General features: G+C 32.1%; 1 long non-coding RNA gene across 1 annotated transcript; it reads right to left on the bottom strand.

The window, feature by feature from the left end:
- Positions 1-9,918: 9,918 nt before the first annotated feature.
- LOC143080744 (uncharacterized) lies at positions 9,919-13,204 on the bottom strand. Its single transcript, XR_012979787.1, has 2 exons — positions 13,035-13,204; positions 9,919-11,725 (listed from the first exon to the last, which is right to left on the bottom strand). It is a non-coding gene; the product is annotated as an uncharacterized LOC143080744 (long non-coding RNA).
- Positions 13,205-13,565: the final 361 nt, after the last annotated feature.

The raw sequence follows: 13,565 nt of genomic DNA, 5'->3' as shown, positions 1-13,565 counted from the left end.
CTATTGTTGATGATACCACTCTTCAGCCTATTAAGATTTTACGGGACACTGGAGCTTCTCAGTCTTTATTGTTAGAAGGTGTGTTGCCTTTGTCCGAGAAGACTTCTGTTGGTGCCTCCGTTTTGTTACAAGGTGTAGAGTTAGGTTGTATAGATGTTCCTCTCCATCGTATTTATCTGAAGTCAGATTTGATAACTGGACCAGTTATTGTGGGTGTTCGTCCTAATCTCCCTGTTGAGGGTGTTACATTATTGCTAGGAAATGATCTAGCTAGGAACAAAGTGGTTGCTGAACCAATTGTTACCAGTGAACCGGTGGTGGATGTTAAATCACCTGAAGATGATGCTGAATTCTATCCAGCTTGTGTTGTTACTAGAGCGATGGCTAGAAAACAACAAGATGAGGATTTACAAGAAAACCAGTTTGATTATATGGACCTTTCTGACACTTTCCTAGCCGACATTGAAGGTCCTGGTAGCTCAGAAAAGGCCTTAATAAGACCACCTAATGATAACAAGAACGTAATTATGCCATGGCCAGACGTAAATAGCCATTCATTAAACAGAAAGAACCTTTTCGAAGAACAAAATAAAGACCCTGAGGTTCTTCAGCTCCGCAAGAGGGCTCAACCACAGGAGGAAGCAGACAAAGTGGCCGAATACTATTACCATCAGGACGGCATTTTAATGAGGAAGTGGAGGCCTCCTGATGCTACCCCAAAAGAGGAATGGAGAGTGGTATACCAAGTGGTGGTGCCTAAAGTTTATAGGCAAGAAATTATTGGTCTTGCCCATGACACCCCTTGGCTGGACACTTAGGTATAAGAAAGACTTGCCTTAAGATATTGCAGCATTTCTACTGGCCCAGACTTCGAAATGATGTCGCAGAATACTGCAAATCATGCCATATATGCCAGATTGTTGGTAAGCCTAACCAGAAAATACCACCAGCACCACTTCTGCCTATTCCAGCCTTTGACGAACCTTTCAGCAGAATTCTAATTGACTGCGTTGGACCTTTACCAAAGACCAAAACTGGAAATGCGTATTTATTGACAATCATGTGTACATCCACTCGCTTTCCTGAGGCTATTCCGCTAAGAAATATCAAGACACCTACTATTGTCAAAGCTCTTATCAAATTTTTCACATTAGTAGGACTTCCTAAGTCTATACAGTCCGACCAGGGATCAAATTTCATGTCAGGTCTATTTCAGCAAGTCGTGTACCAGTTAGGGATTGCTCAGTATAGATCAAGTGCGTACCATCCAGAATCTCAAGGTGCCTTAGAACGTTTTCATCAAACATTGAAGAACATGATTAGAACTTTTTGTCTTCAATTTGACAGAGACTGGGATGATGGTGTTCACTTTCTACTTTTTGCAGTCCTAGAGGCTGTTCAAGAATCCATTTGATTTAGTCCCTTTGAGTTGGTATTTGGCCATACTGTAAGGGGACCGTTAAAATTGATTAAGGAAAAGTGGCTTACTGAACATACTGACTTGAATCTTTTAGACTATGTATCTAGATTTAAAGAAAAATTGTATACTGCTTGTCAAATTGCTCAGAAAAACTTAAAACATGTACAGAACAAGATGAAAATATGGTATGATAAAGATGCCAGGGACAGAGTTTTTGAGCCTGGTGATAGGGTACTTGTATTTTTGCAAGTCCCTGGACATCCTTTACAGGCTAAATATTGTGGTCCTTATACAATAGAGAGTAAAATCAATGATTTGAATTATATTGTAAAAACTCAAGGTCGGCGCAAACAAAACAGAGTGTGTCATATTAATATGTTAAAACCATATTTTGAGCGTACTAATGAATGTGAGAGTAAACCAGTTGCCACTTTAGGCATGGTTAAATTTGAGAACAATCATGACAAACCAGATGTAATTGAACCATCTTTTAGTTCTAAAACTATCGAAGAGACAGTTAGATTGAAAAATTCAGAAATTTTGTCAAATTTAGACTCAAAACTTGCACATCTGTCTTTTGATCGTAGAGAAGAAATAAAAACTTTGGTATTTTCTTTTAAAAATCTTTTTCCAGATGTGCCAAACAAAACCACTGCTGTTTGTCATGATGTTGATGTAGGAGATGCTTCTCCAATTAAGCAACATCCTTACCGGCTCAATCCACTCAAACTTGAAGCTATGAGAAAAGAAATTAAATACATGCTTGACAATGATATTATTGAGCCGAGTAACAGTGAATGGAGCTCTCCTTGTCTCCTTGTGCCAAAACCAGATAAAACCTTTCGTTTCGTGACTGATTTCAGAAAAGTAAATTCAGTCTCAAAATCTGATTCCTATCCGATTCCAAGGATAGATGATTGTATTGACAACATTGGTCAAGCAAAATTTGTGAGCAAATTTGATTTGTTGAAAGGTTATTGGCAAGTTCCATTGACACAGAGAGCTCGTGAAATATCAGCTTTTGTTACACCAGATGGCTTATTTCAATATACTGTAATGCCATTTGGCATGAAAAATGTACCAGCTACATTTCAAAGAATGAACAATAATGTTATAAAAGATTTGAACTGTTGTTATGCTTATATTGATGATCTAATTGTATGTAGTGATAGCTGGGAACAGCATTTAACACATTTGTATGATACTTTTGATAGATTGTCACAATCAAATTTGACTGTTAATCTTGGTAAAAGTGAATTTTGTCAGGCCACTGTTCATTATTTAGGGCATACAGTTGGCCAAGGTCAAGTGAAACCTATTATGGCTAAAGTGGGAGCTATTTCCAAATTTCCTCCTCCTACAAATAGAAAACAACTTATGAGATATTTAGGCATGATTGGATTTTACAGAAAATTTTGTTCAAATTTTGCTGCTGTGGTTCAACCATTGACTCATCTTTTACGAAAAGATTCTAAATTTATATGGAGTGAAAATTGTCAAAACGCTTTTGAAAATAGCAAATCACTTTTAATTAATAGTCCAGTTCTGATTACTCCAGACTTTGAAAAACAATTTAAACTTGCCGTTGATGCAAGCGATGTAGGAATTGGAGCCGTTTTATATCAAGAGACAGATGATAATGTTGAGAAACCTATATCATATTTTTCTAAGAAATTAGATAAACATCAGAAAAATTATTCAACTATTGAAAAAGAGTGTTTTGCAATGTTATCAGCACTTCAACATTTTGATGTATATTTGAATCCCACTGTATATCCTATTCTTGTTTGTACTGATCATAATCCTCTCACCTTTATACATAAAATGAGAAACAAGAATCAGAGGTTGACTAGGTGGAGTTTATTGTTACAGGAATATGATGTAATTGTAAAACATATTAAGGGTAAAGATAATGTAATAGCAGATGCTTTATCTAGAGCTTATTAAAACACTTTGTATATACTATGTATTTTTGTTCATATTATTCATGATAAGTTTTTGTTACACTAAAACTTCTTTTAAGGGGGGAGGTGTTATGATATTGTAATTATTGTATTTATTTATGTTGGCCTGATTTATATTGTGTGGCCTGATAGTTGTTTACAGAATAATTTTAGAATTGTGCAGTTTAGAAATCTCTGGAACAATTACAGAATGATTGGAACTTTCCAGAATGATCCTTATAAAAGATGCATTATATACACTTCTACATTTTACTAGAAACTTCTGTTGTAACTTTCTAGGATGTTCCATTATAGACTGTTCTAGAATCTTCCATGACAAATATATATATATATATATATATATATATACAGACACTAAAGTAAAACTCTCTCTTACTCTTACGCTTGGACTTACTTTTGGACTTAGACTTAGACATCGATAGACATTTATATTCATAGCATTTGGATTGACACTTTTATTCTACAAACAACATCATACTGGATTGTGACCGTAGTAGTGAACGTAATATTCAGATTGGATTCCGAAAGATATCCGGATACAGATAAAGATAAAAGATTGGACTCATATTTTGACAGTTAAGTTAACAGTAATATTTGTGTAATACTTCTTGTAAACTTTTGTATAATAAATATTGTTAAATTTTACTATTGATTTGTGTCTTTTGTTGGCTACAATTTAAAGGCGATTTCTGGCCGTAACAACAGTCCTTCATAAAATGACAAAGTCAAAAACTCTAACAAATTAAACGAAAGGAAAACAATTGTCATATACGGACTCGATACAGACATTTCCCCTGAAGAAAATGGTGAATTAAACCTGGTTATAGCTAGCCAAATCTCTCACTTGTATGACAGTGGTATATAAATCCATTATTATATTGACAACAATTAATGTGTCTGGAATGTTATGATATTTGGTCTGCAGCTTGGTAATGATTAGTTGTAGCATGTAAGCAATTTTAACATCTATCGTGCAGCCATTTCCTGTTTTCCTATAGTTTAATTGTTTACAGAATTAATTATTCAGTGAAAATTTGCGTCAAAGTTGTTTAACCTTTAATGAAAGGGAATAGGCAGTTATGTTTCCGTATACAAGCAACCACAATCAATTACATGCAGCGACGTAGGTAAATGCAGAACTATTTGCTTTTTTCTTCAATTTTTTTGAAACGATCATTATTGAATCTACTGGAAATTAATTATGCAGCAGAAGTGTAGACCTATCATCACTTACGATGTGTTTTGTAAACTTTCCCAATATTTCGTGTTAATTAAGAAGGAGAACAAATGTTCTATTTGTAGAAATTTTATCTACACCATGCCACCTACAAATGTATCAAAAAGTAAGTTTTTTTTTTAATTTGCAAAGAGCGCAAAAGCCCATCGTGGCTGCCAATGTATTCATCCAGCACAACCAATCGGATGCCCCTCTTCTGCTTCTAAAACTGTTGCTCGTTGTGAATTTATCTATTTTTTAAAACAGCACTGCATGACGAATAAAATAGTTAATTTCTTTTACAAATATGAACACGATGAAGGTCAGTTGAATGTTTAATCCAACATTTTCTACATAACAAAATGCCTGCACCAAGTCAGGAATTGGACAGTAACTGTTGTTATCCATTCGTTTAATGTGTTTGAGCTTGATTTTGCAATTTGATGACGGTCTTTCGGTTTGACCTTTCCTTGGAGTTCGGTATTTTTGTCATTATACTTTTGACTAATCTAGATTTCTACTGATTCATATTTTATCAATTTAAAAAAAATCTTTAACAAAACAAGGCCAACCTTCTGCATGTATGTAATACATCATAAGAAACTCAAAGGGAGAATCGCTTAAATAATTTTAGACGATATTTGTATCTTCAATTTTAGAATTTCTTATACGTTATTTGATATTTAACATTCATGAAATCTGAACTGTTTTTTTTTACAGATATACAGACGTTTACATATAATGGCACATTATTGGAATTTTTAAACAGAATTATTCACAGTATATGAACTCTGTGTGACATCAATTAAACTGGATGATATTTTCGAGTAAACAGTCTTTATAGTTATATAAATAAACAAGGTTTGGCTGTTAGAATTATACATCCAGTATTTTGTCACTTTAATGACAAGGCAGCACAAGTTCATCTAAAGGTCAGTCCTTCAACAACGAGTAAGTGCAAAATGTTAATGGCAATCTTAAATACACAATTTCTTAAATAGTTAGTTATGGCATTAATAAAAATATGTACAGCACAGTTTTTTCAAATCTTTCAACAATATAAGCTGAAGACCGCTCCCGGGTGCCGGATATGTTCCCAGTGTTAAAGGCCCATTGGTTGCCTTCGGCTGTTTCCTGCTATTTGGTCGGAAAATATGAATTTTCTTGTAAGAGCGTAAGAAACAGGACGAAAAGCGAAAACAAATAAATTTTATGATTTTTGATAATCTACATATAACGTTTTTTACCCTACAATATACACCAGGAAATGGATGCTTTATATAGTTTGTTTAAATCCAAATAATTGATATCCACATGGCTGCAATTACAAATGAAGCAAAACAGAAATATTTGAACTTGTCATTTGTACAATTGTTGGCTGATAATATTGCAGGATGAAGATAAACACTTCAATCTAATGAAAATATAGATATCTGACTTAGCTATGCTAATATGCATATGACATTAGTTAAAACTAATATGAATTTTATTCAGATTGAAATAAACTGAAAAACCAAAAAAGGAATATCCAGTTAAAACAAAATATTAAATATAATCAAGGGGGAATAATGCACAAAATTATCGTTTTTTATTGGATGGACTCAATCTAGTAGACAAAGAATAATGATAATATAATTTATAGAATAACTTTATCCGTCTTCTTTTAAAATTATCTATTTACTTTCAGAAGGAATAACGTAAACTTCATCAAAATTTCATGGAATGTGTGATTGATTAGTTGTTGAGTGTTTAACGTCGAGTTGGGAGTAGTTCATCAATATTAAGGATGAACTTTTAATTTGATTAGATAAACTATGACTGAAAATCATTATACAAAAAAGGAAAGAGAAAGAAACGGATCAGTTGTGAAAAAAACCTGGACGTTTTAGTTGTAGCACTCGAAAAACCTTGTTAGTGTAAAAAGCTAAATTAGTGGGAAATCAGGCGCTGTTTATGCTCAAAACTTCTAATAAGATAAAAATCTGACTATCATAAATAAAACCGATATACAAATGTACTTGTAAATTAAGATTAAGTCGAATTGACCGCATGTTATTTAAATAATAATAATAAAAAAAACCAAAAACTGGTCTACATTAACAAAAAAAAAAAAACATGAACCGACTCCCGTGGAAAAACACACGATCCCAACAGCACTGCTGTGATATTTTTGGATTTTTTTTTATAATTTTAATTATACAAAATATACAAAATTATTTCCTGAAAAAACCCAAACAGAAAAAGTAGAATAACTATAATAAATAATGCAATTTTATTTTTTAAGGTTTATGACCCCTTCTGTAGCCATTTTTGTACGAACTTTTTAAACTTCAATTATATTAAAACTACAGATATAATGAATAACAGAGATAGGCCATTTTGTACATATACCAAGGGGAAACTTGATGCAAAGCATTATTATTTACTGTTTTATTATTTAATAGAAAAAGAGTACTTTGTGGCAAATAAACCAAGCTTTTTATAGAAAATCCACAGCCTTTAATACAGAAATTTTAGTTATAAAATTTTAAACATGGATTAATCACTTATTTTTCTATGATGTGCTAGTGTTTATTTTTTACTAAAAGTCCTTAATAACCTTTAAATTCCAAAAAACTCGTGCTGAGTCACTAAAGTCGAGTAAACCCTAGAAGGTGAACTTAGTTGGTCCATATTTATATTTACTTAAAGGAAATCATTGCTCACACTGCATGCAATAGTCCTCCATTTATCAAACACCGAATTGTCAAATATGACAGTAAAGGGGAAAGGCTGTGGATTTTCTACAAAAATCTTGGATTTATTTGCCACAAAATTCCATTTTGCTACTAAATGCAACGAAACAATAAAAAAAAGCTTTGCAGGACGTTTCCCCTTGGTATATGTACACAATGGCCTATCTCTACTATTCATTATCTTTGTTGTTTTGATACTACTGCAGAGTTACGTAATTCGCATAGCTACAGAAGGGGTCCTTAACCTTAAGAGATTCTTTTAAATCACAATACAATTTTATTGTAATAGATATTCTTCCATCTAATTGTTAAAATGACAATTTCATTATATATCTTTTTAAATCATCAGAGACAGTATTTTGTAAAATCTAAAATCAATAATTAGGGACGACATCATAGTATGTCACGGAACTAAACAAGGAAGTAAAATGTAATTATGGGACAAGGAAGAATATACACGTGTATATGTCACAAATATTTAAAGTACTATAGTACTCATCTAAACTCCGTAAACTTGTTTAATAAAGTTTTGTTTTATTTCTACAATTTTCCGCGTACTATCTTTCTATATACATAAGATATTTCATAGACTGATTTAAGCTAGGTTAAGGATTATGTACCCTTGTGTTGACTCAATGCTAAACATATCCAAATTTTATAGAAAATCCACAGCATTTATCCTTGTACCCTCGTATTTGACAATTTTATGACTGATAGATATAAGATTATTGCATGCAGTGCTAGCATTGATTTCCTTAAAACGAGTTTATTAATGTAGATATTGCACAGGCACTTGTCTCAGAAAAAAAATTTCCTATATACCTTAATATAACACGTGTTATATTAAGGTATATAGGAAATTTTTTTTCTGAGACAAGTGTCTGTGAGATATTGGATAAAACAAATTAAAATATGGACCAAATCAAGTACACCTTTTAGGGTGCGATCGACTTTAGTGGCTCAGCACGAGGTATTTTGGAATTTACAGGTTGCTTAGAACTTTTTTTGTAAAAAAAACACTATAGCACATCATAGAAAAGCAAGTGAGTAATTGGATATAGGAAGATGTTTTGTGAGTGTCAATGAGACAACTCTCCATCCAAATAACAATTTATAAAAGTAAACTCTTATAGGTCAATGTACGGCCTTCGACACGGAACAAAAATCTATAAAGGGCCCCAAAATTAAATTTCAAATTTTATAACAAAAATCTCTGTATTAAAGGCTGTGGATTTTCTATAAAAATCTTGGTTTATTTGCCACAAAGTACTCTTTTTCTATTAAATTCAATGAAACAATAAATAATAATGCTTTGCATCAAGTTTCCTCTGAGTATATGTACAAAATGGTCTATCTCTATTATTCATTACATCTGTAGTTTTGATACAATTGAAGTTTGAAAAATTCGTACAAAAATGGCTACAGAAGGGGTCATAAACCTTAATCATCTATTTTCTACATAGGAAAATGCCTGTACTAAGTCAGGAATATGACAGTTGTTATGCATTCATTTGATGTGTCTATGCTGTTTATTTCGCCACTTGATCAGGGACTTTCCTTTATGAATTTTTCTCTTGAGTCCAGTATTTTTGTGACTTTACTTTTTCCAGAAAAATTCAAATACAGCATATGGTTAGTAAAGAGTTTTTCGTTATTCATCAAGCACATGATGCGGCTATATCTGACATTTAAAGTATTTTATCAGAAATAATACCACAAGCAGGTCATGGGCAACAGAGAAGTGTCATACCTATGCCACTAGTATTCAACATTGTATCAGCCCTTTTTACAACAGTTTAAGCTTTCTTCCACTGACTGAAAAATACATAGCCAGAATATATGAAAACTTAAAGGTAAGAAAAATCCATAGGAGGAAACGAAAAATGACAATGTAGAAACTAGAGTTAACCTTTTGATCCTACGTCCTTGTTAATATTGAGCAATGTTACCGTGGTTACTATCATTTCGCTAATAAAATAAATATTTACAAAAACAATACTTATTACGATAAAATTAATTGTACTTTGAGAAAATAGTTCTAACCTTAAAGTTTGGTGGGGGTCGTGTTGCTCTGTTTAAAATTTTCTGTGTTGAGATATGTAGACTGTTGTTTGTCTTTTCCCTATTTCATTGTTAATCGTGGTATTGTCAGTATGTCTTAGAAAAATAAGTTTGAATGCCCATTCGGTATCTGGCGAATCTCTTTTTAAAAACGACATACTAACTATTTAAAAATGAAATTAGTTTTGGTTTGTTTCATTATATTTTGTCTTTGTCCAAATGACGTATATATTTTGTAGGTACATGTATTAACAGTTATATCATTTATGAACGACGTATTATGCTGCAATAACAATAACGGTACCAAGTTTTCTGCACCAGATGCGTATTTCGACAATACATGTCTCTTCAGTGATGCTCGTGGCCAAAATATTTGAAATCCAAAGCTTATATAAAAGATGAAGAGCTATAATCCAAAAGTTCCAAAAAGTATAGCCAAATCCGTGAAAGGAATCAAAGCTTTGCATGAGGGAGATAATGATGTAAAACGTATAGAAGAGGAATACTAAAACAGACATCGTATAAGTATATCAATGACACCAGTTTTATAATCGTCTTTTTCAACATGGCAAAAAAATGGAACAAAGCAGATTTTTAACAGGAGAGAATCCGTTTGTAATTGTTTGTTTTATGACTCAACGAATCGTCTTATAATTGCAATTAAAATTGATCTTGCTTTTGATTATGACATTTTCCTGTGTGTTCCTGTGTGTTCTTTATATCAGTTAAAAACATCCAATAGCAACGAATTATGAAATTTTCACCATGGCCCAACCGTCAATTTCTTCGTAACCTTTGATGTCCTTCTGGTATCTTACGCCCCTCTTCTTGTAGTTGAGTTTCGTCAAAGCGTTTAGCGTTAGTACCAATACAAAACAAAATCCCGATATCGATAAAGATAGCAACTCGGATATAGACAATCCATAGCACTCTTCATACGTAGGATCAAAGTCAACAAGCAATGTCCCATTGTTTTTAGGAGAATGACATTCGTAAAAAGGTGTTGATTTGTCCTCAGAAAGCGCATCAAGTATTCCATAATGATCTCTCATCCAGGAACGAAACCAATGTGTGGAACAGTCACATTTAAATAGGTTCCCATTCAAGTAAAGATGCTTTAGCTTTTTCACCAATAGCTGCGGAAATGATGTTTCGTTTATTATAGTTATAAGATTTTGACGTAAATAAATCTTTTCTAAGTCCTTAGGCATATTTTCAAAGCAATCACTAAACCAACCTACAATATAGTTTTCCGACAAACCGATAAATTTTAAGGATGTTTGTGCTCTTAAAAGATTGCACGGAATTTCTGTTAATGATGTTTTATTTAAATTTAATTCAGTTAGTTCTGTCAAAGGACTTAACAATTGCAGGAGATCATTTTCCGTCCAGTTTACTAGGTCAGTTCCACTTAAAACTAGATTTGATATGTTCCTTGAGATGTTAAAAACATTTATTACGTCTTCCACTGGATTAAAAGAGAACGAATTGCTTATGTCGAGTACGTTAAGCCTTGGGCAATTCAATCCTGGAAATGTTGTAAAGGCGAAAAGGTTTGTAATCCAAAGATTTCTCAGCTTTTGCAATTTGGAGAAAACAGTTCGAGTTAAACTTTTAACCGGATTATAAGAAAGAATTAAACTATCTAGCATTTCGTAGTGTTCTCCATGACTATAAAATGCTTCTAACGAAGTTTCATTTATCTGGTTATGTTGCAGTGACAACAACCTAAGACGATTATTAGTTTTGTTTGTTTCCAATATTTTTTGTAAGTTGTTAATTTTACAGCCATCTGCTCGAAATTCTTTTAAATTATGAAGGAAAGAATACGAAAAATTTTCACTCAATTCGTTACCAGAAATGTTTAGACTGAGTGAAGCTATACTTGACACCTTTTCAACACTCATGAATATGTTTATAAACGCATTAGTTTGCAGTTCATTGGATCCAATATCGAAAACCATAAGCTTTGTCAAATTTCTAAAAATATTTGTGCAGTCAATTGACTTTATTTTGCAGTTTCTCAAATATATTTTTTTTACGCTGCTTGGTATAGGAGAAAAATCTTCGCATGATAACTTCGGTATATTATTATTGTTAAAATTAATACAAGTTGTGTCATTCTTGAAACTTAATTTGCGCAAACGTTGTACATGAATACCACTTCTATTTGAGAGGTTATAAGTATTCTCCGCACATTTACAAGCATCGATGTCTTTATCACACTTTAATCCGCCAAGTATATGAAAGATAGACTGAAAAAACAAAGCTTTGGAAAGAAACAAAACATGTCTTCTATCCATGACTCTCTGATTACATCATTATAGTACTGAAAAAGAAAAAAACTTTTATGTTGAGCATACGTATAGATTAGTTATTCAGAATAAAATATATGCATTCCATTTAGCAATTACAACTGAACGAATGCGTATATCACTGACCCAAGTAAGGAACCTTTTAACATTTTAAATAGTTGTAAAACAAACATCCATTGAATTTGTCAATTAGAAGACATTAAGTCTACATACATTTCATTACAGTAAAAAACAATTGGGCAATAGAAATGTATCTTGGGTGTTTCAAAGCATCATTATTTTCTTTGTATTTCTACACTATAATTTGGAATCTTGATTTTACGTGGTTACTTAAGGTTGGACACAGGAACAAAAGAGGTGAAAGTTGATTGGTTATTTTCGTATATGCAATGAAATCCATGTGACATTTTGTCTACGGTTATGTACCAGACAGGATAACACTCATGTCAAGTATTTCTATATTTGAAACAAAGATTAATTCTGCACAATTGTTTGGAAAAAGTGCAAATTTAACTCAAACTTAATGGGGAAAAGAAATGGTGGTATCACACATAACAGATTTGACTTATACATGTGTATTTAGTTTTTCGTCTTAATGAACTGTTGTTGTTTGCCTATTTTTTTCATAAATCAAACAAACAAAGCTTTGCTTTTATTTCACTGTTGCAATTTCCTGATTTCCTGATTATAGGGATTTTTTTCAACTAAAAAGAACACATTTTTGTACGTAAAATTGGAAAAATTGTCAACATGTGGCATTGAATATCATTTTGATTTTATCGAGATATATTTTACTGGCAAATGTTAACTTTATATCATAAAATATATATCATGGATAACATGAATCACCAAAAGTCACATAAACACAATGACTCTTTCAAAAACTAACAGACATACAAACATAGACAAACGAAGAAGAACAATTCATGTTCCAAATAGTCTGAATTAAACGTCTTTAAAAATAAATGTAAATGTAGAATCTCTTGTAATTTTAATTGTCTATTTCCAGTAGATTTCAACGACCGATTGCTAATGACACCGAACGCATACAGAGAAAATTGGCTCTAAGGACTTACCCCTTCCTGATTTTGTGGTATCTGAATTCAGTTGTTTCACGATTATTTAATGTGATATGTAGTTGCATTGTCCACATTTTATTCTCCTCCTTTCTGGATATGACAGTTGTTTTCGATTTGTTCCGTTAGTTGGTATGTACTTACGTTTTATTATGCCAGTTTTATTGACATTTGCCTTTTTGAATTTACCTAAAGGTCGGTATTTGTGTTAATACTTTTTTCAGACCTAGAAAATAAACAGACTTACCTACAGATTCTAAGGAAGTTTATGTTTAAAACAAGGAAGTAACTTCTTTATATGGATATACATGTACATACTAATAGATAAATTAATTATTTAAATTCCACCAAGTATTTAAATTATCCACTCTAAATTATCAATGTATATATATATTTGAATGCATACGTTGAATGACAAAAATATATCTTCCGTCATATTATGTTTTTTTTTTTTATAATTTCCTTTTAGATAACTACGAGTTAAATAATAAAATAACACTGTTGATATATCTACCACAATTATTTCAATGCAATTTAATTTATACTGCTACCAGGGAAACACGGATTTATTTGTGATCTTTCGATCTATGTGCCTGGCCAGGTATGCACTAAATGCTTTTACCCTGGCCATGGGTACTGTATTTTTTTTTTAACTTTCTAGAAGTCATCCATAATTGTTTTTTACTTAAATTTCAATAAACCCATCAAAGGAGTTTATTTTAATAAAAAAAATATCAGATTTCTTTATATCTAACCATTTTAAACCTCAAGAAAAAAT

Source organism: Mytilus galloprovincialis, chromosome 6 (assembly GCF_965363235.1).
Source record: "Mytilus galloprovincialis chromosome 6, xbMytGall1.hap1.1, whole genome shotgun sequence".
Lineage (NCBI taxonomy): Eukaryota > Metazoa > Mollusca > Bivalvia > Mytilida > Mytilidae > Mytilus > Mytilus galloprovincialis.
Note: the sequence above shows the minus strand (reverse complement) of the source record. Positions and strands in the feature narration are given on the sequence as shown.